The sequence below is a fragment of the Giraffa tippelskirchi genome, chromosome 4 (genome assembly GCF_054371585.1).
Source record: "Giraffa tippelskirchi isolate mGirTip1 chromosome 4, T2T-mGirTip1v1.2.pri, whole genome shotgun sequence".
NCBI lineage: Eukaryota > Metazoa > Chordata > Mammalia > Artiodactyla > Giraffidae > Giraffa > Giraffa tippelskirchi.
Window position 1 is genome coordinate 164,293,333 of NC_137278.1, and position 23,988 is coordinate 164,317,320.

The 23,988-nt window shown below is 37.8% G+C and overlaps 1 protein-coding gene across 1 annotated transcript in view; it reads right to left on the bottom strand.

Annotated features, from left to right (window-relative positions):
- The window catches only part of LOC145547027 (uncharacterized), a 390,591-nt gene that overhangs the window by 79,209 nt on the left and 287,394 nt on the right, over positions 1-23,988 (bottom strand). The window contains exons 7-9 of the mRNA XM_081595577.1: positions 18,970-19,062; positions 12,400-12,544; positions 10,724-10,912 (exon numbers count right to left, since the gene is read on the bottom strand). The gene's annotated coding sequence lies outside the window, so the exon portion shown is untranslated. The remainder of the gene's footprint in view (positions 1-10,723; positions 10,913-12,399; positions 12,545-18,969; positions 19,063-23,988) is intronic.

Below are 23,988 nucleotides of genomic sequence, written 5' to 3' on the forward strand. Positions count from 1 at the left end.
TACCAGACCACCTGACCTGACTCTTGAGAAATCTGTATGCAGGTCAGGAAGCAACAGTTAGAACCAGACATGGAAAAATGGACTGGTTCCAAATAGGAAAAGGTATACTGTCAAGGCTGTATATTGTCACCCTGCTTTATTTAACTTATATGCAAAGTACATCACGAGAAATGCTGGGCTGGATGAAGCACAAGCTGGAATCAAGATTGCTGGGAGAAATATTAATAAATTCAGATATGCAGATGACACCACTCTTATGGCAGAAAGTGAAGAAGAACTAAAGGGCCTCTTGATGAAAGTGAAAGAGGAGAGTGAAAAAGGTGGCTGAAAGCTCAACATTCAGAAAACTAAGATCATGGCATCCAGTCCCATCACTTCATGGCAAATAGATGGGGAAACAGTGGAAACAGTGGCAGAGTTTATTTTTTGGGGCTCCAAAATCACTGCAGATGGTGACTGCAGCCATGAAATAAAAAGACACTCCTTGGAAGAAAAGTTATGACCAAACTAGACAGCATATTAAAAAGCAGAGACATTACTTTGTCAACAAAGATCCATCTAGTCAAGGCTATGGTGTTTCCAGTAGTCATGTATGGATGTGAGAGTTGGACTATAAAGAAAGCTGAGCACCGAAGAATTGATGCTTTTGAACTGTGGTGTTGGAGAAGACTCTTGAGAGTCCCTTGGACTGCAAGGAGATCCAACCAGTCCATCCTAAAGGAAATCAGTCCTGAGTATTCATTGGAAGGACTGATGCTGAACCTGAAACTCCAATACTCTGGCCACCTGATGTGAAGAGCTGGCTCATTTGAAAAGACCCTGATGCTGGGAAAGATTGAAGGCAGGAGGAAAAGGGGACAACAGAGGATGAGATTGTTGGATGGCATCACCGACTCAGTGGACATTACTTTGAGTAAACTCCAGGAGTTGGTGATGCACAGGGAGGCCTGGTGTGCTGCAGTCCATGGGGTCGCAGAGTTAGACATGACTAAGCGAGTGAACTGAACTGAAATGAATACAACTTTAATGTGGTTTCGGAGTTAGAGGTTACTGACAGAGTGTGAAATATTGATTTTTAAAAATGAACTTTCTTCAGAATATACTCAATATATCTCTCTATTTTACAGAATGATGCAGCTTCAATAATCTGTAATAAGATATATTTGAGTATGTAGGTTGTTAACCTCACTCAGAAATACAAAAATTCCTTAAAAACAAAATACAAAAATTTCCTTAAAAACCAATTTAGTTTTCAATTCACTTATTCCATTAGGTGGCATGATACCCATTACATCTCCACTTATCCATTATATATGGTAATTTCAACATGATTTAGGAGACATTGAAGAGAATGAAACAGACTTCATCTTCAATCTTTATATATATATATAATTCGATAGAATGCTGTGAATGTAAGCACTTATCCTGCAAAGTTTCTACCTCTGGTCTCCATTTGTTAGCTTATGTCACACAGTCCTCAGGACATAAGATTAATAAAAGATGATTTGCAGGCAATAAAATTCTACCAGTGTCATCCACTCTTAAAATGTCCCAACTGTGACTCATACTGATGCAACAGACAGTACTGAGTCACAGAATTTGGACCATTTTTCAAAGGCAAAGTCTCAGGGGACAATCTTCAGGGAAGCTCTCATTCCTGAAATTACCTCCTAGCAGATTCGAGGGGCTCAACCTTTCATTCCTCCCGATCATCCCTTCATCCCTTTGTGTCCCTCTTCCTCATCGTGCATGGCCAGTCAACCCTCTGTGTCTGGCTTCTTTACCTTCAGTTCAGTAATTACTTTTATAAACATGGGATGGAAAGACGTGTTTTCTCTCCTACTGATTTTCAGTTTTTATGCTACAAACACTTTCTTTTCCAATGAGATTCGATTTTGTGTTTATCAAAGAACAGCATACACATAGTTTATTGAGATAAATAGTACAAGTGTGTTAAAAAACACACACACACAGCCCCACACTTTAAAAGCAATTCCTCTTTGGCCTCTTAGCTTTGTCTTCCTTATTTTTAAACAATATGGCTCTGTAGCTATGTCAATTTTGACATTTTCAATTGTCTTCCTAATTCAAGAGTTGACAGTCTATCACTTTTCTGTTCCTCCTGCCTATCTTTCCATTCTCATTATTTCAACTTTTATATTATCATAATCTTTGTTTTAATCAATATCAAATATTCATATTACTATGTCTTAGTAAATGTTCTTTGCTGAGTCAAGTCATGAACTATGGTTATGTTTTCCCCTTATCCAATTTCTACCTTGAGACAACCACTTCATTTTCTAGTTATATAATTTTCTATATTCGCAATACTTCCCAAACTCACCAACTTTGAGTTCCTTCTCGACATTCTTTTTCCACACAGTCAGACACAGGCAATTTGACTCCTTCCACTTTCTCTTACCTAGAATCTGCTTCCTCTCTTAATCTTCAGATCCTGAGGTTTCCAGGTGCTGTTGCCCAAGACATAAACCCCTTTGCCTCTTTCATGTGTTCTATTTCATTTCATGAATTCCATGCTTCCTCTATCACTGTTATTGTACACATCTTGATGTAACTCACCCTCTACTCCTAAAGAACAGTACACAAAAAGTTGTGTGTTTGTGTGTGTGTATGTGTGCACGTGAAAATGTCTAGCAAACTAATATGCTATCCACACAGAGGCTATACTTCCCAGCCTCTTTTGCAAATGGAGACATGTGATTAAGTTCTTGCCAATGGAATGTGAGTAGTAGCAATCTCTGAAAAAAGTATGTATTGCCTTTTACTCTCTTCTTTCCCACTGGCTGAAATGGTGCTGGTGGGTCAGCTTCAACCATAAAAATAACATCCTGGAGGAGGCAGAGGAACAAGATAGAAGGAACCTGGGCCACCACGTGATCCTATGGAGCAGACTTTCCTCCCCATCTTAGACTACTCCCTTAGCTCTTAAGAGTTAATGAGTGCAAAATTGACTTCTATCTTATTTTATAAAGAAATCAACTTCTACCTTGTTCAAGCTAAATATTTTAGAGTCTCTTTGTTACTCTTTCACATTTCTGCTTGTTCAAGATGGATAGCCTGGAAAGATTCAAAGGCTCTGAACAAATGTGATTCAGATACAATTAATCAGTGTGATTGGTTTTGCTTTTGTTTTGAAATATTTTTATTGTGGAAATCTCTTTTAAAATATGAAAATTAAAAAAAAAAACCCCACAAACCCCTATGTCCTCATCACCTGGCTTCAATACAAGTCACCTCCTGACCAATCTTGCTTCCATATACCTCTTACTCATCCTCCCAGACTCAGAATTATTTTGAAGCAAATTTGAAACATCATATATTTTCATCTGTAAATATTTCAGCATGTCTTTAAAAAAATTACTCTATTAATAGCTCTGCTGCTGCTGCTGCTAAGTCACTTCAGTCGTGGCCAACTCTGTGCGACCCCATAGATGGAAGCCCACTAGGCTCCCCCATCCCTGGGATTCTCCAGGCAAGAATACTGGAGTGGGTTGCCATTTCCTTCTCCAATGCATGAAAGTGAAAAGTGAAAGTGAAGTTGCTCAGTCGTGTCCAACTCCTAGAGACTCCATGGACTGCAGCCTACCAGGCTCTGCCATCCATGGGATTTTCCACACAAGAGTACTGGAGTAGGTTGCCATTGCCTTCTCTGTTAATAGCTCTATTGAGGTATAGTTTACACAGAATAAAATTCATTCATTTTTGGTATTCAGCTTGCTAAATTCTGTTAGTTATTTGTAGTTGTGTAACCTCTATCATGATCAAAATACAGAACATTTCCATCACTGCCAAAGATCTTTCATATGCTTTGTAGACAATTCTCTCATTCAACCTTTAGTCCCAACTAATCTGTTTTCTGTCACTATGGTTTTTCCTTTTGTCTTTTTTTTTTTTTTTTCATTTTAGTTGGGGGCTAATTACTTTACAATATTGTAGTAGTTTTTGCCATACATTGACATGAATCAGCCTTTTGTCTTATATAGTTTGTGTTTGATTTTGTTCATTTCACATACTGCTTTTGAGATTTACCCATGTGATTTGTGCATTAACAATTCAGTCTCTTTTTTTTATTGGTGTAAGTATTTCATAGTGTGAATGTGTTGTATTAGTCAGTCGTGTCCGACTCTGTGATCCCATGGATTGTAGGCCACCAGGCTCCTCTATCCATGGGATTCTCCAGACCAGAATACTGAAGTAGGTTGTCATTTCCTTCTTCAGGGAATCTTCCTGACCCAGGGATTGAACCTGGGTCTCCAGCATTGCAAACAGATTCTTTACCATCTGAGCCACCAGGGAAGCCCTATTCATAGTATGAGTACACGAGAATTTATTTACCCATTCACTAATTGATGGACTATTTCCAGATTTTACCTTTTAGCAGTATAATGCTGCTATGAATATTTGGACATAGTCTTTGAATGGACATATAATTTCCTCTCTCTTAGATAGTATTTAAGAATGAGATTGCAAGATTATATGGAAAGTATGTGTTTAACTTGATAAAAAAAATTGTCAAACTCTACCAAAGTGACTGTACCATTTTGCATTCCTACTGACAGTATGTGACAGTCTCAGTTGGTCACCAGCACTTGGCATTGTCAGGTCTTTTTAGTCTAAACATTCTGATGAGTATATTAGTGGTATCGTATTGCAGTTTTGATTTAATTTTTTCCTGATTGAGCAGCCCTGATGACAGCTTTCTTGCAATATTGTGAAAGATCTCTGAGCCAGAACAATACAGCTAAGGCATTCCTAAACTTTCAAACCTCAGAAACAGTGCAAGATAATAAATGTTTGTTGCTTTATTAAGCTGCTAAGTTTTGGTGATAAGTTGTTATACTGTAATAGATAACTAATACATCAGCCCTCTATCAAATACATGTTTCACAAATATTTTTAAGTCTGTAAATTGCCCTTTTGCTTCTTTAATTGTGTCTTTTAAAGAACTTTTTAAATTTATAAAGTATATTTTTCTAATAATTGTTTTCTTGCATAGAGTACACTTTTTGTATCCTGTTTAAGAAATTTTCACCTATAACCCAGTGTCACAAAGATTTTCTCCTATGTGTTCTTCTAGAAGTTCAACAGTTTTCCCTCTTTACAATTAAGCATTTGGTTTATTTTGAATTAAATTTTGTTGATGGTGTGAGGTGGGAGTTAATGTTCCTTCTTTTTTTTCATACAGGTAACCCATCTGTTACATTTTCTCATGAATTCCTTGGAAAATTTGGCCATATGGTATGAATCTACTTCTGGACTCCCTATTCTGTTCTCCTATCTCTATGTCTGACCTTATGCCAATACCATACTTTATTGATTACTGTAGCTTTAGAGAAGCCTTGAATTAAGTAGTACAAGCCTTCCAACCTTGTGCTTTTTGAGACTGTTTTGGCTATTCTGAATACTTTACTCTTCTCATACATTTTAGAATCAGCCTATCAATTTATTTTTAAAGCATGCTAGGATTATCATTTGGATTGCATTAAATCTATAGATCAATTTGAGGAGAATTGCTGTCTTCATAATACTGGATTTTCTGATCCTATAAATGTAGTGTATCTCTCCATTTTTTAGATCTTCTTTAATTTCCCCATGTAGTTGTTTACAGTTTCAAGTGTTTAGGTGAAACAGTATCTGACTTGACCCTTTTTAAAACATAATTTAAATGTCATTATTATCCACCAAATTTAATAATTATTCCTTAATATCATTAAATATCTAGTCAATGTTCATATTTACTTGATTGCTTTATAAACATGCTTCTCTCTCTTTTTTCTTTTTTACAGTTTATTTGTTCACATTGGGACTTAAATGTGGTTCCATACAATGCAATAGGTTGATAGATTTCTCTTTTAATTTTATGCCCTTCTTTTGTCTTTTTCTTGTAATGTTTTCAATGTTGTCAAAGAAAAGAAGTCATTTGTCCTCTAATGTACTAAATAGTCTGAGTTTTTCTGGGCATCTTTCTGGTGTTGCTGACTGTGTTCCTCAGTCCTCTATTATTCCTGGCTGACCAGATTCCATTTCAGTTTTAGGGGAGAGGACAAGACTAATTCATGGATGATGTTGAGTACATCTATCACAAGGTACACAACATCTGTCTCTCTTTTTCTTGATGTCAGCAGCCACCAACAATCATTGTTTATATACACTAAATCATGAGGGGAAAAGAAATGGTAAGGTGTTATTAGTTCTACTACTATGTCTTCATTTACTTCTATACAGGAAAATACTTGCCCTTACCATCTATTTGGATATCCCGAAGTACAATTTATATGATTTGTTTAGACATTCTACTGAGTTTTATTGGCTCCAGAAATGCTTGTAGGTCTTTGGTAACCCACTGTGTGTGTGTCTGTGTATGTATGTACATTCACATTTATTTAAGTATTTACGTCATTAAAATAATTTATAATATTTTGTAGATGTCTTGCCTGAGGAGGACCTGATTTTCTGAACCTGAGCTGCTATGACAGGATTCATAGGCTTTAGAATATTAGTTCTCCCTAATATCACAAAACATAAATGGGAAAATCACATTGTACAGTCTATTGGTACAAATCTGTGATCTCTCTTTTTCTTTTTGTCTTGGTGGGACTCAGGTACCACTGAAGATGTTTTGTGAAGGCTTGTTGAACAATACCTAACTTTTTATTCATTTATTTTTTAATTGGAGGAAAATTGCTTTACAACGTTATTTTGGTTTCTGCCATACAACAATGCAATTCAGCCAGCACTACACATATATCATCTCCCTCTTTAGCCTGTCTATATAATAAGTACCTAACTTTCTGAGGGAGGTACCATGGCATATAACAATCATCTAAAGATCCCTTTTTCCAAAACACTGATAAATGCAGTTTCTACAGACTGTGTCCCTTTTCATTTCAGCACTGACAGCTCAGTTCCTCCCCTCACAAAGTTCTAGTTTACCTAGCAAGGGGTTTTCTATATTTAAAAAGTAGGCTGATGAGCTGTTACTTGAAATATGTATCCAGAGTACTATCCCCTAGGTGGGGCAGTGGTAAAGAATCTGCCTGACAATGCAGGAGATGCAAGAGAGGTGGGTTCAATCACTGGGTAAGGAAAATCCCCTGAAGAAGGAAATGGCAACCCACTCCAGTATTCTTGTCTGAAGAATCTCATGCACAGAGGAGCCTGGCAGGCTACAATCCATGGGGTTGCAAAGAGTTGGACATGACTTAGCAATTGAGCATACATCCAGAGTAATGAGCCTGCTCACATAAAAAGATCAAAATCAAGCCCACAGAAAAGCAGGGTCTCCTCAGGCAAGACATCTTAAGATAGAATGTCCTCACTGTCACTATTTGTCTATGGAAACAACTCTCATCATAAAGAGACACCACTGAAAACCCAAAGACACTTGGTCCCACTGACTCCCCTGAAATGCTCTCCATTCTCTCTGTTGTGTCTCCGTAAGGCTGGCCATTGGACAGAAGGTGTCCATATTCAGGCCATGTTTCCAATATCCTGACCCTCTACTCATCTCTCCCAGACCAAACCCCACCAAAACTGTTAAAAAGTGGTCCCTTTTCTGTTAGGGGCTCCCCCATGTTCCCCAAGAATGAATCTACTATTCAAAGTCCTTTTCAACCAAAAATCTTCTCCATCCACCAAAGTCAGTACCCTGCAGTGGCAGATCATTTGACCCTCAAATGATTCTCAATAAGTATTTATCAAATGGAAGAGAAATGATCAATCCTTCTCCAAAACAAAAGGAGACATTTCAGTGAAGGAGAGAGTGAAGGAGAAAGAAATAAACCTTTCCTGGCCTCTGTTTGTGCTAAGAAATGGTTCTAGATATTTTATTATATTAATACTAACATTTCATTGCATTATTACTAACACCAACACCAATGTTAACATTAACAAATACTGACTCTGATACTGATAATAATGTTGACACCAATACTAGCGCAAATATTAATACAAATACTATCTACTGATGCCAATACTAGCAAATACTGATATTGATACTGATACTAACACATTTTCAGGTTTTAATCCACATGGAGGGATCCAAAGAGAGTAGAACTCCTGGCTTCTTACCCTCTCCCTTGCCTATCCTCTTCATGGAGAAGGAATTAGTTATCTAACAGGTGAACAGCAGTCACTGATCAGTTAAAAGGCTGTAATCCCTGAAGATTAGTCACTTTTTATCTCTGCCTGTCCAAGAACTGCCCACAAGAGGCAGTGATCCTAGGTAAGAGTGTCTATAGAACCCAATGTCCTTCAGGTCCTGTCTAAAGGCTTGGATCTGAGGGCAGGCTGTCCCATCTGACAACCTAGCTAAGTGACCCCTCCAACAAAGCACCATCCATCACAAAGTTGATATTTTCTGGAGCAGGATGAAAATACCCAAGACCCGGAACATACGACTCAATAAAGAAATGGAAATTAAGAGTTTTTGTACACATTGGATGGGGAAAATGAACTGACCTGGGACTGGAACTGTTTACACTGAAAATTTCTAAATTTCCTAAGAAGACAAACATCTCAAAAGCCTTCCTCTGAGAGAGGAGATAATAAAGAGAGTCCTTCCTCCCATACTACCTGTTATGGACTGATTTGTGTCCCCTACAGATCATATGCTGAAGTCCCCAGCACCTCAGATTGTAACTATAGTTGCAGATAAGGACTTTAAAGAGATAATTAAGTTAAATGAGATCATTAGGGAGGCCTCTTATTCAATATGACTGGTATCCTTATAATGAGAGGAAATTTGGACTCAGACATGCAGACACACAGAGGCAAGGCCATGTGAAAACACAGGGAAAAGACAGCCATTTGCAAGCCAAGGAGAGAGGCATTGGGAGAACCAATCCACACAATGCCTTTGTCTTGAACCTCTAGCCTCCAGAACTGTGACAAAATAAATTTCTGTTGTTTAATTAAGCCACCTAGTCTGTAGAGCTTGGCTACAGCAGCCCCAGCTGCTGTAGCATACCACCCAACCTATCAAAGTAATAACGTTGCTATTGACTTAATCTCTTGTTGGGAGAGTTCTCCCAGTTGTGCCTAAGTTCACAGATCATGGGCACTGGGCAACAAGCTTGGACTCAGAGGCACCCCAGCAAAGGCATCAAGACACCTTTCTCTGTTTCTGCTCCTTCCCTCTCATCTGAACCTGTGTTATGGTTGGTGGCAGCACTAACATTTGATCTAGAAATGTGATTCTTCCTGAGGTAGCTGTGGCTCCTGCATTTCTATCAAAGGAAAAAAAATCTATCCACTGTTATTTTTAATTTCCCTTGGATTTGAACTTATTCCCACAACAGAGGAATCTGAGGAAGAGCTCAGGGGGTGAATTCATTTAGGGTGGCCAGATAATACACAGGATGCCCAGGTACATGCGAATCTCAGATAAATGACAAATAATTGTTTTTAGTCTAAGTATATTCAAAATACTGTATAACTTAGTCGTTCTGAATTTCATATGTAACTGGGCATCCCGTTTGCTAAATACAGCGACTGTACATTCAGAGTATCTTACTAACAGGAAATAAGAGAGTAAACCAACAAGAGACGTGAAAACGACCAAGTCCTTGAGAATAAGAAGCAGGAACTCACCTTAGTATCTGCACCACCTATTCTCACACACACACACACACACACAGACATGCACACACCATGAGGTACTCAGCACAGTGTCTGCCTCAAAAGCACCAATAATCAGTTGGTGAACTGAACTAAGGTTTTAAAATCGATTAATGTCTCCATTCAAGAAGACCATGAATGGACAAAATGCTACTAAAAAGTATAAATTGAAAATAAGTCAACAATTACCTGATTCTAAAGCTGAAATGAGTTAAGAATCACCTCTCTACTGCCTCATTCCCTGGGGGTTGGGGGTAAACATAGCTCAGTGTGCTTCCATGACTTATCTAAGACCTTATATTTGGCAGTAGCATATCTGGGGCTATAACCAGACCATCCTAAGTTTGCAATGCTCCTCCCACATCCTGACACTAAAAATATTTCTGACAAAGGCAAACATTTTCTGGCCTAGAAAATTCCATGTCTACCTTCTCGACCAGCTGCTTCAGCCATTAAACAACAAACACCCACCAAGCTATTATGCATATTCTTTAGAGAAATCCAAGAAAGAGCTTTGCCCTTTCTTAAGCTCATAAAGAGTACTCTTACAGATGGGTGGAACAAAATAATACGTCAAAAATAAATATAACTGCTGAAATTTTTAAGGCCTTTTACGTGAAACTGCTTTTCACTGATAGACACATCCGATTATACTAAAGAGCTCTTTATCCATTTTTTTAAAGGGTGGCAGCTTCAGTTCAATAGTGTTAGTGAGACAATCCCTTAAGCTGTGTCAAAATGCCAGTTATCTGAGATGCCACCCAGATTTGAATGATTTAGAGAGAGACAAAACACACAGAAAGAAGGAATCATCTTTTGACTACCGCTGCTTTTGACAAAGCCCCCCCCCCCTGCTTTTTCCTGAAGCATCTTTCTCTATCAGTGGTGACAAGTGTCAATCAAACCTTCCGTAGCTGAAGAAGGGGGAGGAATGGGCAGCGAAGCCAAGGAGAGGGGCGGGAGGAAGAAACATGAAACATTCTCGAACAATTGCTCAAGGAAGATTCCCTATCAGTGTGTGGTCTGGGAGAGAGAAGTCTTTTCCTCCCCACCCCACTCTTCTAATCTCTAACCGACTATTTACCTCTTTTTATCAACTTGAATCTCTCTGTTGCTCCAAAGGCTCCAAAACAAATCGCTGGTCAGCCAGGATTAAGCTGCTTTGTTGCCAATGATTAGCAGGTTTGCTTGCAGTTTCAACATCTTCAGCAACAGCTGAACGTCAAATGATTCAAGAAATACTGGCCTTATTTTGGCCAAAGCCATGTGAATGCTTGAAATAAAATGGGGGAACATTAGCCTATAGAGAAGGTTCTAGAACATTCCATGTACATGTTTAATATGGACAGAATGAGAACTCTATCATTTGTATTTCTGTCTTTTTTTTTTTAATGCAGCCATGATTTTGAAAAATATTACATACCAGCAACCTCCTGTCTCAAAGAAAACATCCAGTTTAAGTCCTAGACTCTAGGAAATGTTTAATCCAAACACATTTACACAGATGCACATTTACCAAACAAAACAAAACCCTCAGTAAGTATTTTGAGGTTCAAAATCCACATTGCAAAAAAACAAAAAAAAATCCACATAACATTCATTTTTTGAATACCTACTATGTGCTAGGTACTGTGCTGGAAAATAAAGAAATAAAAAGAATAAAATCCGTTCCCAGTTTTCAAGAGTTGTCTATTGCACTCACTTATATACACCGTAATCATTAAAAACCTTCAATAATATAATTACCTGGGACTCTGCTGTTATTTATACAGCCTTGAATGTCAGGGACTATACTTTCATCTTCTATATCGTTTAACAGTGGTCCCCAATAGTTTTGGCACCAGGGACCAGTTTTGTGGAACACAATTTTTCCACAGATCAGGAAGGGGGAGGAATGGTTTAGGGATGATTCAAGTGCATTACATTTATTGTGCACTTTATTTCTAATCTTATGCCACCGCTGATCTGACAAGAAGTACTGGTCTGTGGGCTGGAGGCTGGGGACCTCTATTGTATTATACTTCACACCAATCTTCCAAATAGTAGTTTCTCAAGGTAGTATCATGATGTAGGGAAAGGCATTAATAGAGAGTCAGAGGCTCATGCTCTCATTGATTTTGTAGACACAGACAAACCCCTTAATCAGTGGGTCCTTTTGGCTTTCTGCATTTATAATGAGGGAAACCCCTTTCCATCCTCCCTTCCAATGCCAATGTCTGTGATTCCTTGACCTTGGGACAAGGAGACTGAATAGCAGAATTTAAGGATCTTTTCTGATATTAAGCAACTTGAGAGCAGAATTTATCTCTCTCACTGAATCCCCAAGGACACAGTGGCCTGTAATGAAGATTAACATACTTGAAATTTATGCCAAAAGTCTATGAAGCAGAAAAGAAAGCAGCAAGAGTAGCTTCAGCAAGTTCCTAGGGCTCAAGATATAGGAAAGACCTAGAGCAGATGCAACTTTATATATGGTAACTTCTGAGGCAACCAGCACGTCCATGGGTCTTGCAGACAGGAGGGGATAATCGTTGAGTACTTCCAGGTAATAATGTACTTTAGGAATGGGACCAGGGATGACGGGAAGGCCATAGTCTTAGTAGAGCTTGAAATACTAGCTTTACAAATGAGACTTTCCCCATTTCCCTTGTGTAAATATATTTTGCCTACAAGGAAAATTTCTCCCATCCCTGAGTGGATCTGCTTCCTGTCCCTACCTGGATGCCCCACCTCAAATTAGGAACACAATAGTGCACTTACCTTGTGTGGGATACCAGGAGGGGGCTGGATCAAGCCCAGGAGTGTTACCTGTCCTGCTTCTTTCTCAGGAATCTTGCTCTATCATTTCTCTCATCTTCTACTGTACCACCAGCCTCTTCCCCTCCATCATCTTCTTTCATTCAGTCTACAAACATGTTCAACTCATTTTAATCCATTCATTCTTAAATTGTAAATCACTTTGGATTTTATTTAAATACTCTCTGGGAATGACATCTGTTTTTCTCTTTCCCATTTTTATAATTTTCAATTCTTTTTCTTGTCATTGCTGTCTAGAGTCTCTATTATAGGATTGATTAGACATGGTGATAGTAAATATCTTTGCCTTATTTCATAGTTATAAGGGAATGACTTTAGTGTTTGCAGTAAATATTTATTAGCTATCTTTTGCCAGGTGAAGCATATTTCTTCTATTTCTAGTTTGCTAGGAGAATTTTTTTGCAAATTTGCTTTAATTGTATTGATTTTTCTGTATCTCTTTACATGATGAATTACGATAATAGATTTTCTAATGATGATCCTAACATCCATTTCTGGGATGAGCTCAAATTACAGAGTGCATTTCTAAATGAGCTTTGCTAATAATTTTTAGAATTTTTCATCTACACTCATGAGTGATTTACACTTTTTTAAAAGTTTTTTGGTGTGGACTATTTTTTAAAAGTCTTTATTGAGTTTATTACAATATTGCTTCTGTTTTAGGTTTTGGTTCTTTGGCCATGAGGCATGTGGGTATTAGTTCCCTGAGTAGGGATCAAACCCGCACCACCTGCACTGGTAGGTAAAGCCTTAACAGCTGGCTGCTGCTGCTGCTGCTAAGTTGCTTCAGTCATGCCTGACTCTGTGCAACCCCATAGACAGCAGCCCACCAGGCTCCCCCGTCCCTGGGATCCTCCAGGCAAGAACACTGGAGTGTGTTGCCATTTCCTTCTCCAATGCATGAAAGTGAAAAGTGAAAGTAAAGTCGCTCAGTCGTGTCCGACTCTTAAACCTCCATGAATGAGTTATATTTAATCTTCCTCTCATGGTTTTCTTGTTTACTGGTATCAAGCTTACACAAGTTCCCAAAATAAGCTGGGTAGTAAAACTTTTTTCCCCTTGGAGAAAAATCTAAGATTGGGATTAGCTATTTGTTGACTATTTTCTAGAGTTTATAAAAATCATGTGGGCACGGTGTTTTTATTGCAGGAAAATTTTAAGCTACAGATATAATTTCTCTAATGATTATAAGACCATTCAGATTTCTACATAATTTTGAATCTACTTTGGTTATTTGTAATAATTTTCTAGATATTTGTCTTCAAATTATTTTGTTATAAAGATACTTGTCATTTTCTCTTATTATCTTTTAAATTTATGTTGCATTCATAATTATGTCCCTGTTTTCATTTCTAACATCACTGAAGTTTTTCTTCTCTTTCTCTATTGATCCTACCAAAGGCAGGAATATTGGTCTTCTAAATGAATTAGGTTTTGTTGATTTTCTCAGTTTTATATTTATTTGATTTTTCATCTATTTTGCTGTTATATTAATATATCAGATTTGTTTTTAATTTCTTTGGATTTCTTATGCTGTTCTTTCTATAACTTAAGTTAGATATTTAATTCATTAGCTTTTGACCTTTCTTTTTTCTAGATAAAAGCATTCAAGGCTCTGAATTTCCCTACTATAGCTGTGTCCCACAGGTTTTATAAATATCTTTTTTTATTATTCACATGATATTTATACTTTCCAACATAATATCTTCTATAATTCATAAATCATTTAAAAGTATGCTTTAGATTTCCAAATGTATAGTTTTAAAAAATTATCTCTTTTCAATATCAATCTTTAATTTAATTGTGGTCTTATATACACTATTTCTTAAATTTGTTGATATCTTCTTTATGATATATAATATGGTCCATTTTATAGCTTTTTCATATGCTTAGGCAGTATTCCATACTTGCCTATTAGAATAATCTCATTAGTTTTATTCATCAAGTCTTCTAAATAATTTCCTTGTTTGATTACTGTTCTGGAGAGATTTGTCATGGTAAAGTTTTGAGGGTTGTGGCTGCTGAAGGAAGAGCACAGCATGGTTGTGGTGAGAGTGAGGAAAGAGCACTTGATATTATATCACCCTGCCCACATCCACTTCCTTGGTACACATCACATCCCACTTAACTATTTGGCATGCTGGAAGACTATAGGTCTCTATACAACTTTATGTTTTACTTCGTTTCTTGAAACTTTCCCCCAATTCTCTCACATATTTAATATTACTAAAACATTAGATCACTTACTCTGTTTCCCTGTCATGGCTTGCCTTTGCTCTTGCTGTTCCCTGCTCTTTTGATGACTTTCCCCAATCCCCACATCCCTTGATACTTTATATAGAAAACTATAAGGTCTCCATCCCAAAACTATCAGATCTAAAAATGAATTTAGCAAGGTTTCAGGATACAAGATTAACGTAGAGAAATCTGTTGTGCTTCTATACATTAATAATGAAATATCAGAAAGAGAAAGTTTAAAAAGTTCTGTTTAAAATTGCACCAAAATGAATACAATACCTAGGAATAAACTTGACCAAGGAGGTGAAAGAACTATACTCTGAAAACTATAAAATACTGATGAAGAAAACTGAAGATTATACAAAGAAATGAAAGGATATCCTGTGTTTGGGGGCTGGAAAAATTATTATTGTTAAAATGGCTATGCTACCCAAAGCAATCTAGAGATTTAATACAATTCCTATCAAAATATCTACGGATATTTTTCACAGAACTAGACCAAATAATTCTAAAATTCATATGGAACCACAAAAGATCCTAAATTGCCAAAACAATCTTGAGAAAATAACAAAGTTGGAGATATAACCCTCCAAGACTTCAGACTATATTACAAAGCAACTGTAATCAAGACAGCAAAGTATCAACACACTCTCTCTCTCTCTCACACACACACAAAACCACAAAGATCAATGGAACAGAATATAGAGAGAACAGAAATAAACCCATGCACTTATCATCAATTAATTTACAACAAACAAGAACATATAAGATGGAGAAAACAAAAAATATATACAATGGAGAAAAGACATTTTTTCAACAAGTGGTGCTAGGAAAACTGGACAACCACTTGTAAAACAATGAGATTAGAACATTCCCAGGGACTTCTCTGGTGGTCCAGTGGCTAAGACTCTTGCTCCCAAGAGGGAGGCCTGGGTTCAATCCTTGATCAAGGAACTAGATCCCACTTGCCACAACTAACAGTTTGTATACTGCAATGAAGATCAAAGATTCTGAGGGCCACAACTAAGATCTGGTGCACCCAAATAAATAAACAAATAAATTTTTTTTTAAAAAAGAACATTTCTTCACATCTCATGCAAAAATAAACTCAAAATGCTTAAAGACCTAAATGTAAGAGTGGAAACTGTAAAAATCCTTGAAGACAACATAGGCAGAACACAGTTTGACATAAACCATAGCAATATTTTTTTGGATTGGTGTCCTAAGACAAACAAAATAAAAGCAAAAATAAATAATTGGGACCTAATTAAACTAACAGCTTTTGCACAGCAAAGGAAACTATCAACAAAATGAAAATATTATAGCAGAAAATACTTGCAAATGATGTGACTAACAACAGTTAATATCCAAAAAATATAAACAGCTCTTATAATTCAATATCAAAAATACAACCCAACTAAAAAATGGGTGGAAGACCTGACTAAATGTTTTTTCTTTTTTTCCAAAGAAGACAGACAGATGGCTAATAGGCACACGAAAACATGCTCAACATCACAAATTCTTGTGTGCTTAGTCACTGAGTCATGTCCGACTCTTTGTGACCCCATGGACTATAGCCCGCCAGGCTCCTCAGTCTATGGGAATTCTCCAGGCAAGAATACTGGAGTGGGTTGCCATGCCCTCCTCCAGGGGATCTTCCAAATCCAGGGATCAAACTCAGGTCTCCCACATTGCATGCAGATTCTTTATCATCTGAGCCAAATCAAAACAGATATCACTTCACACCTGTCAAAATGGCTATCATCAAAAAATCTATAAATAAGAAACATTGAAGAGGATGTGGTATATGCAAAACAGAAACAGACTCACAGATACAGGAAACAAACTTGTGGTTACCAAAGAGGAGAGGAGGGAGGGGAGGGACAAACAGGGGTATGGGATTAACAAACAACTGTGTGTGAAATATATAAGCAACAAGGCTTTACTATATAGCACAGGGAATTATAGTTATTATCTTATAATAACACAATGGAGTATAATCAGAAAAATACTGAATAATTATTCTGTATACCTGAAAGTAATACAATGTTGCAAATTAACTACACTTTAATTAAAAATCATAAAATAAAAATCCCTATGTCCTTTAAGAGTCTTCTCAGATTCCTCCTTTCTCTGAAAATCAATAGTACTCACTGTGTTTCTCAGTTATGAATTGTCTTATTTTGTACTGCATGATATTTTCATGAGCATATATTCTTTCTGACTCTTTGAGACTGTAACCTACCAGGCTTCTCTGTCCATAGGATTCTCTAGGCAAGAATATTGGAGTGGATTGCCATGCCCTCCTCCAGGTTATATTCCATATACATGTATCTATTCTCTTTTAAATTCTTTCCCCATTTAGGTTGTTGCAAACTATTGAGCAGAGTTCCCTGTGCTATACAGTAGGTCTTTGTTGGTTATCCATTTTAAATATAGCAGTGTGTACATGTCAATCCCAAACTTCCTAACTATCCCTCCCCCAACCCTTCCCCATTGGTAGCCATAAGTTCTAGAACTTGATCATTTTAGTAGCCCAACACTACCTAGGAAAGTATCGATATATAAATACTAAAAGAATATGCAGACTTTCATATTCAAATGCAAAAATTTTCATGACTATAAGTTTACTAATTAAATATCACTTTGAAAGAATCTGTCTGCCTAAACATCATAAATGTTCTGGGATAAAGCAAACTAATTATAGGATATGAATAGACTTCCATAAATACTACTGATATTTTTACACTAATTGTTGTGTAATTCAAGACCCAGATGTTCCAGACTTGTTGTACTAAAACAAACTTGAATCAATTTGGCAGCTCATTTCACACCCCTGGCAGGCTTTGTGACACATCACATCTCATTTCCTACTGAGCTGGATTTGTCAACATTTTCTCCAGTATGCTAACTGAATAGCTAAAGATAGAGCATCAAGAGAAGCTCAATGTTAGGATCAAAGAAACAAAAAGATATTCATCATTTTAGAAGTTGCTTTCAAATTTGATTTTTTTCATGAAATATCAATAATTAAGATGATCTTTCTTTAGACAAAGTTATGTTTCCTGCTTATTTATCTTTTATGCAGAGTACATCATGCTAAATGCTGGGCTGGAAGACTCACAACCTGGAATCAAGATTGCCAGGAGAAATATCAACAATCTCAGATATGCAGATGATACCATTCTAATAGCAGAAAGCAAAGAGGAACTGAAGAGCCTCTTGATGAGGGGGAAAGAGGAGAGTGAAAAAGCTGGCTTAAAACTCAACATTCAAAAAACTAAGATCATGGCATCTGGTCCCATCACTTCATGGCAAATAGATGGGGAAAAAATGGAAACAGTGACAGACTTTATTTTCTTGGGCTCCAAAATCACTGTAGATGGTGACTGCAGCCATGAAATTAAAAGACACTTGCTCCTTGGAAGAAAAGCTATGACAAACCTAGACAGTGTCAGGCAATGCGTAGCTGGCATCACTGACTCAAAGGATGTGAGTTTGAGCAAACTCCAGGAGACAGTGAAGAACAGGGAAGCCTGGTGTGCTGCAGTTCATGTGGTCACAAAGAGTAGGACATGACCTATCACCTGAACAGCAACAATGTTTATAATGATTTTCAGAAGAATTTTTTTTTTCTCCTGTGGAAGCCTACATATACAGGTGAACCTTGTAATGGTATCAAGGCAGTAGAGGTCTGAGTATAGAGTAAGCCACATCACCTGGGTCTGAATTCAAACTCCACCATTTACTAGCATGAGAGCTTAATCAAGTTATGTAACTTGTCTGTACTTCACTTTCCTCATCTATAAGTGGCTTTAATCCTAGCACTTGTCTAACAGTGTTGTGAGAGCATGCTCAATCGCTCTGTTGTGTCCGACTCTTTGGGAGCCCATGGACTGTAGCTCCCCAGGCTCCTTTGTCCATGAGATCTTCCTGGCAAGAATACTGGAGTGGATTGCCATGCTGTCCTCCAGGGGATCTTCCCATGTCTTCTTGTGTCCTGTGTTGAACCTGTGTCTCCTGCATCTCCTGCATTGGCAGGTGGATTCTTTACTACTGAGCCACCTGGAAAACCCCTAACAATGTTGATGCAAGCATTGAAAGCTCATAAACGCAAAGTTTTTAGAGGAATGCCTTTCACACATGACAAATAAATTCCTATAAGGTTAATACTGTGCTTGGAGATCCAACTACAACAACCTCTCACTTACATGATGAATTTTTGTGCTTTAAAAAATAAAGTAATGAAGAAATTTGAACTTAAAATATATATACCTGCACTATCTTTGAAACAGCTTGCTTAAAATTCTTGGCAATTCTGGTGGTGCCGAATGTCAGCAAAAAAGTTCAGAAATGCTCATAGTGACCCTGGAAAAAGAATAAGAAACTCTTCTCAGTCAAATGCAAGACTTTCTCTGGAGAATCCACCCTTCAGTTGCCATTGTTAAAGGGCTCTGAGATAATATTTTATGAAATCTGAATGCTTTATTGTTTTTCTTCATTTTATAAACAAATTCATTTGATTTAAACACTTTGATTAACCACTACTTTTCAACATCTTATCATCCATTATATGCATTTGTGAGTCAGGTCTGTATTCTTTTTTTTTTTTTTTAAATAAATTTATTTATTTTAGTTGGGGGCTAATTACTTTACAATATTGTAATAGTTTTTGCCATACATTGACATGAATCAGCCATGGGTTTACATGTGTTCCCCTTCCTGGACCCCCCACCCACCTCCCTCCCCATCCCATCCCTCTGGGTCATCCCATTGCCCCGGCCCTGAGCATTTGTCTCATGCATCGAACATGGAATGGTGTTCTGTTTCACATATGATAATATACATGTTTCAATGCTATTCTCCCAGAACGTCCCACCCTCACCTTCTCCCTCAGAGTCCATAAGACTGTTCTATGCATCTGTGTCTCTTATTCTGTCTCGCATATAGGGTTATCGTTACCATCTTTCAAATTCCATATATATGCATTAGTATACTGTATTGGTGTTTTTCTTTCTGGCTTATTTCACTCTGTATTCTAACTGCACATCTGCTTTTAACCTTTCATGTCAAATGAGACATTTTAATACGTATTTTAATATGGGGATTCTAAGTGTACACTGAGATAATAAATTACTGGGTCAGATTTTGCCAGATAAACAGACTCTTTCAAGTATAACTGGAAACCTAGTTCCCCTAATGGCCTGAAAACGAAACACACCTCTAGAAACACTTACCTTGAAGTCGACGAGGTGTTGATTTGCGCCATGGGATCTGTCAGGTTTTATCACCTGAAAGTGTCTTCTTTAATCATCATTGAAATGTACATTTTCACTTGGATGGTATTTGTGATTATCTCAGTTCACTAAACTTCAAACCTGATTATTCTCCCAATTAAAACAGCAGTGGTTTCCTATTTCTCAGCAAGACACATGGATCCACGACAGGGTCTTGAATGACCAAGATTTCATTTCTTTCTGAGAATATTTTATACGATTCAGTAATCAGTAAAATTGGTTCTTCTACAATGGGCACCCTCTGTCATTAGTGAGAATTAGCAAAGTTCTATTGCCTTTAAGAAAAAATAAAGTGGTCTATTACTGTGAATGAACGTGCTCCTTTTTGTGTGAAGACTCCTTTTAATTTTAAGGAGGGCTTTCATGCTTTTGTGTTATGAATTAAATCACCATTTCATGAGGTTTATCTTTGGCCAGGAAGGAAGAAAATCAATCTTTCATTAAATCGGTGAGATCAAAAAATCATGCTCACCAAAAGGACTGTAGACCTGGCAGATGCAACCACTTGTCCAATGGAGAGCATCCAGGGACACGTCACCCTTCATACCATGCTCAGACACTGCAAAATGTACATTATTTCTGTTAAGGAAATACCATACAATTTTCATTGGAAGGACTGATGTAGAAGCTGAAACTCCATTATTTTGGCCACCTAATGTGAAGAGCCAACTCATTGGAAAAGACCCTGATGCTGGGAAAGATTGCAAGCAGAAGGAAAAGGGGGCAAAAGAAGATGAAATGGTTGGATAACATCATGGATTCTATGGACATAAGTTTCATCAAACTCTGGGAGATAGTGAAGGATAGGCAAGCCACCGAGTTGCAAAGAGTCAGAAACAACTTAGTGACTGAACAACAACAATATAGTTTTTAATTTTAAACAGCTGCATTAATGTCAATATTCCTTAAGTGGCTTGTTGACATGTGGGTTTGGATATATTGGAGTTAAATCTCGTGTGCTCTGAAGTATAACATATGCAACTTGTCCTGAGAGCAATCACACAGCCTATAGATTTGTTATGACAGAACCTCCTGGGCAAACATGTTAGCTGGTGTTTCCTGGTGGGCTGGGTTGGAACTTCAAATGTCAAGTCCTCTACAATGCTGTGTGTGCGTGTGTGTATGTGTGTGTGTGGTATGTGTAGGGAGAGGTTGGGGATGCCAGTGGAGATGAAAAAGGGGATCAAACCAAACTAAGATGAGCGACAACACTGATTCAGTGAAAAGAGCCCAGACCCTGGAACCAATTCCAACCCAGCTTTGTCACTTACCCACTTGCTACCTTGGGCAGGTTCACTAGCTGAACTGTGACTCCTTATTTATAAAATGGACATATGATTAACTCATGTAGTAGTTAGATTCTTGATAATGAACGTGTTTATCCCATAGTAGGTGTTTCAGTTTTCACTGTGTAGCAAACCAACCCTTGGGGCTAGTGGTTGAGTCCCTGCTCTAGATGACTCCTTGAGATTTTAGGTATTTTTTCTCAAAAACATATAGATGAGAATAAATGCACATGAGGGATTTCTATTAGGCTGCAAATAGGCACTCTATAAAAGTGGGATAAAATAAAACCTTCCTTGTGAATTTCTTGTGAGCACTGAGTTATTTCATATAAATGCTTAAAATACTGCCTAAAACATAAAAAATGCTCCAGAAATTCTACATATTATCATTACTGTCATCATCATCATCATCAAAACAGGACCAAAATGTCATCAGGGTCCCAGGAAGTCCTTGGGAACAGCTTTGGTCCTTGTTTCCCCTCTTCCTTTGGTCTAATCTCTCACCTGCCTCTTTTCTCTGCATCACTTCCAGGACATCTTTCTCTTTCTGCAAATTGGTTTCCTCCTACTCTCCTCCACATGTTTGTTGGTTTCTCACAGTTTTGTGCAAATATCCCTGGGCTGCCATGCTAAGTTAGCCCTCACCTTCAACTCCACTGCCAGGTGGAAAATTCACTTCATGTTTCCCACCATGAGAGAAGCTGAGTAGTCCAGCTTATCTTTCTACATTGGCCATAGGTGGTTAGATAGCCAGCTTGAGATTGACTCTCCTTGGATCAGATATCCATCTCTGGTCTGATCAACTGTGGATGACAGAAGTGGGTGATTTCTCTTGGAAAGGGGTATGGGGGGTATAAATAAGGCTAGTCTTCTCAATACTCTTCCAAACCAAATTGGTCCGGTGAATTAAGAAGGAAACCCTGAGGATGCAGATGGCAAAAACTGTTGCTTTATCATCAGGATGAAGGTAGGAACTGGAGACAAAATGTGCCTGAACTTCCAGCAGTGGTTGAGGAAGAACTGGGGAAAGAAGTCAGGAACAATAAAGAGGCTATATTACCAATAAATACAGCTCTGAAAACTAAAGTGTTCAACCCACCGTTATAGATCTTCCATCATGTGCAAAAACCTTTCAGATACTTCATTAATAAAAAGTCAGTGTTTACTGAGTGTTACCATGCACCAGGACTTCCCAGGTGGCACTAGTGGTAAAGAACCCACCTGCCAATGCAGGAGACATAAAAGCCTCGGATTTGATCCCTGGGTAAGGAAGATTCCTGGAAGAGGCCATGGCAATCCACTCTAGTATTCTTGCCTAGGGAATCCCATGGACAGAGGAGCCTGGCAGGCTACAGTCCTCAGGGTCACAAAGTGTCACACACGACTGAAGCGACTTAGCACACACAATGCACCATGTACCAGGCACTAAGATAAGTCCTTGAAATGCACAACATGCATTTCTCTTTTTTTCTAAGTGAAAAAAGTAAGTTTTAAAAAACGTTTTATTTTGTATTGGGGTATAGTCGATCGATTATGTTGTGATAGTTTCCAGTGAACAGCAAAGGGACTCAGACATACATATACATATAATCATTCTTATTTAGCCATCGCAACAACTCTGGGTCAGACAGAGAGACCGTCAAAATGCCTCACAGCCTCGATGACCCAGACATAAAGTGATATGAGCAAATGCCAACCAGAAGTAACTGGTGAGACCTGCAGGGTTTAACGTCAGCTCTAGGGGTAGCTTCTATTATTATCACCATTGGTAAATGGAAAACTAAGACACAGAAGGAAAGATGTGCTGGAAAGTCTGAATGCTGGATATTTGAAATGGGGCATCTAATTCCAGAGTTCTCACATCCTTACCTACCAACTTTGAAGCTCAGAAATGTCATACATGTTCTTGATTAATTAGTTAAGTAACGATACAACCAGACACGACAATGGCCTATAGCAGTTTTTACATAATACTGTAAATTAAATAAAATCATTGTTTTAACAGGAATACTATGGACTTCCTTGGTGGCTCAGACAGTAAAGAGTCTGCCTGCAATGCAGGAAACATGGGTTTGATCCCTGGGTTGGGAAGATCCCCTGGAGAAGGGAATGGTACCCACTCCAGTATCCTTGCTTGGAGAATTTCACAGACAGAGAAGCCTGGTGGGCTACAGTACATGGGATCACAAGGAGTCAGACAGGACTAAGCATCTAACACACACAATCAATTCCTACTTCAAGATTCACTCCAAACATTACACTTTCCTTGTAGTCTTTCCTGAGTTCCCCTACCCTGCTCCATACACAGAATGAGTCATGTCTTCCTTGGTATAGGAGCACAGTGTACACACCTCTATCAAAGCATATCTTATGTTTTATTGAAATTATTTATATGTACATTTTCCCAGGAAGACTGTGAGCTCCTAGATGTCAAGGATTACTACTTTTTTGAGTAATCTTTGTGTCTGGATTATCTAATATTAACATTTGGGACAGTGCAGATGCCTTATACATGTTACTGAATGGAAGAAAGAATGAATGAATGACTGACATAACCAACTGCTCATGGTAGAATGCTGTTCTTATATCTTTCAATCATTGTGAAGAGACAAAAATCACTTACAGAAATGTAAATATCTAATTAGATTTTATTACATTTCTTTATTATTTATTCCATTATTTATTACTATATTCTACTGTATTTTGGAGAA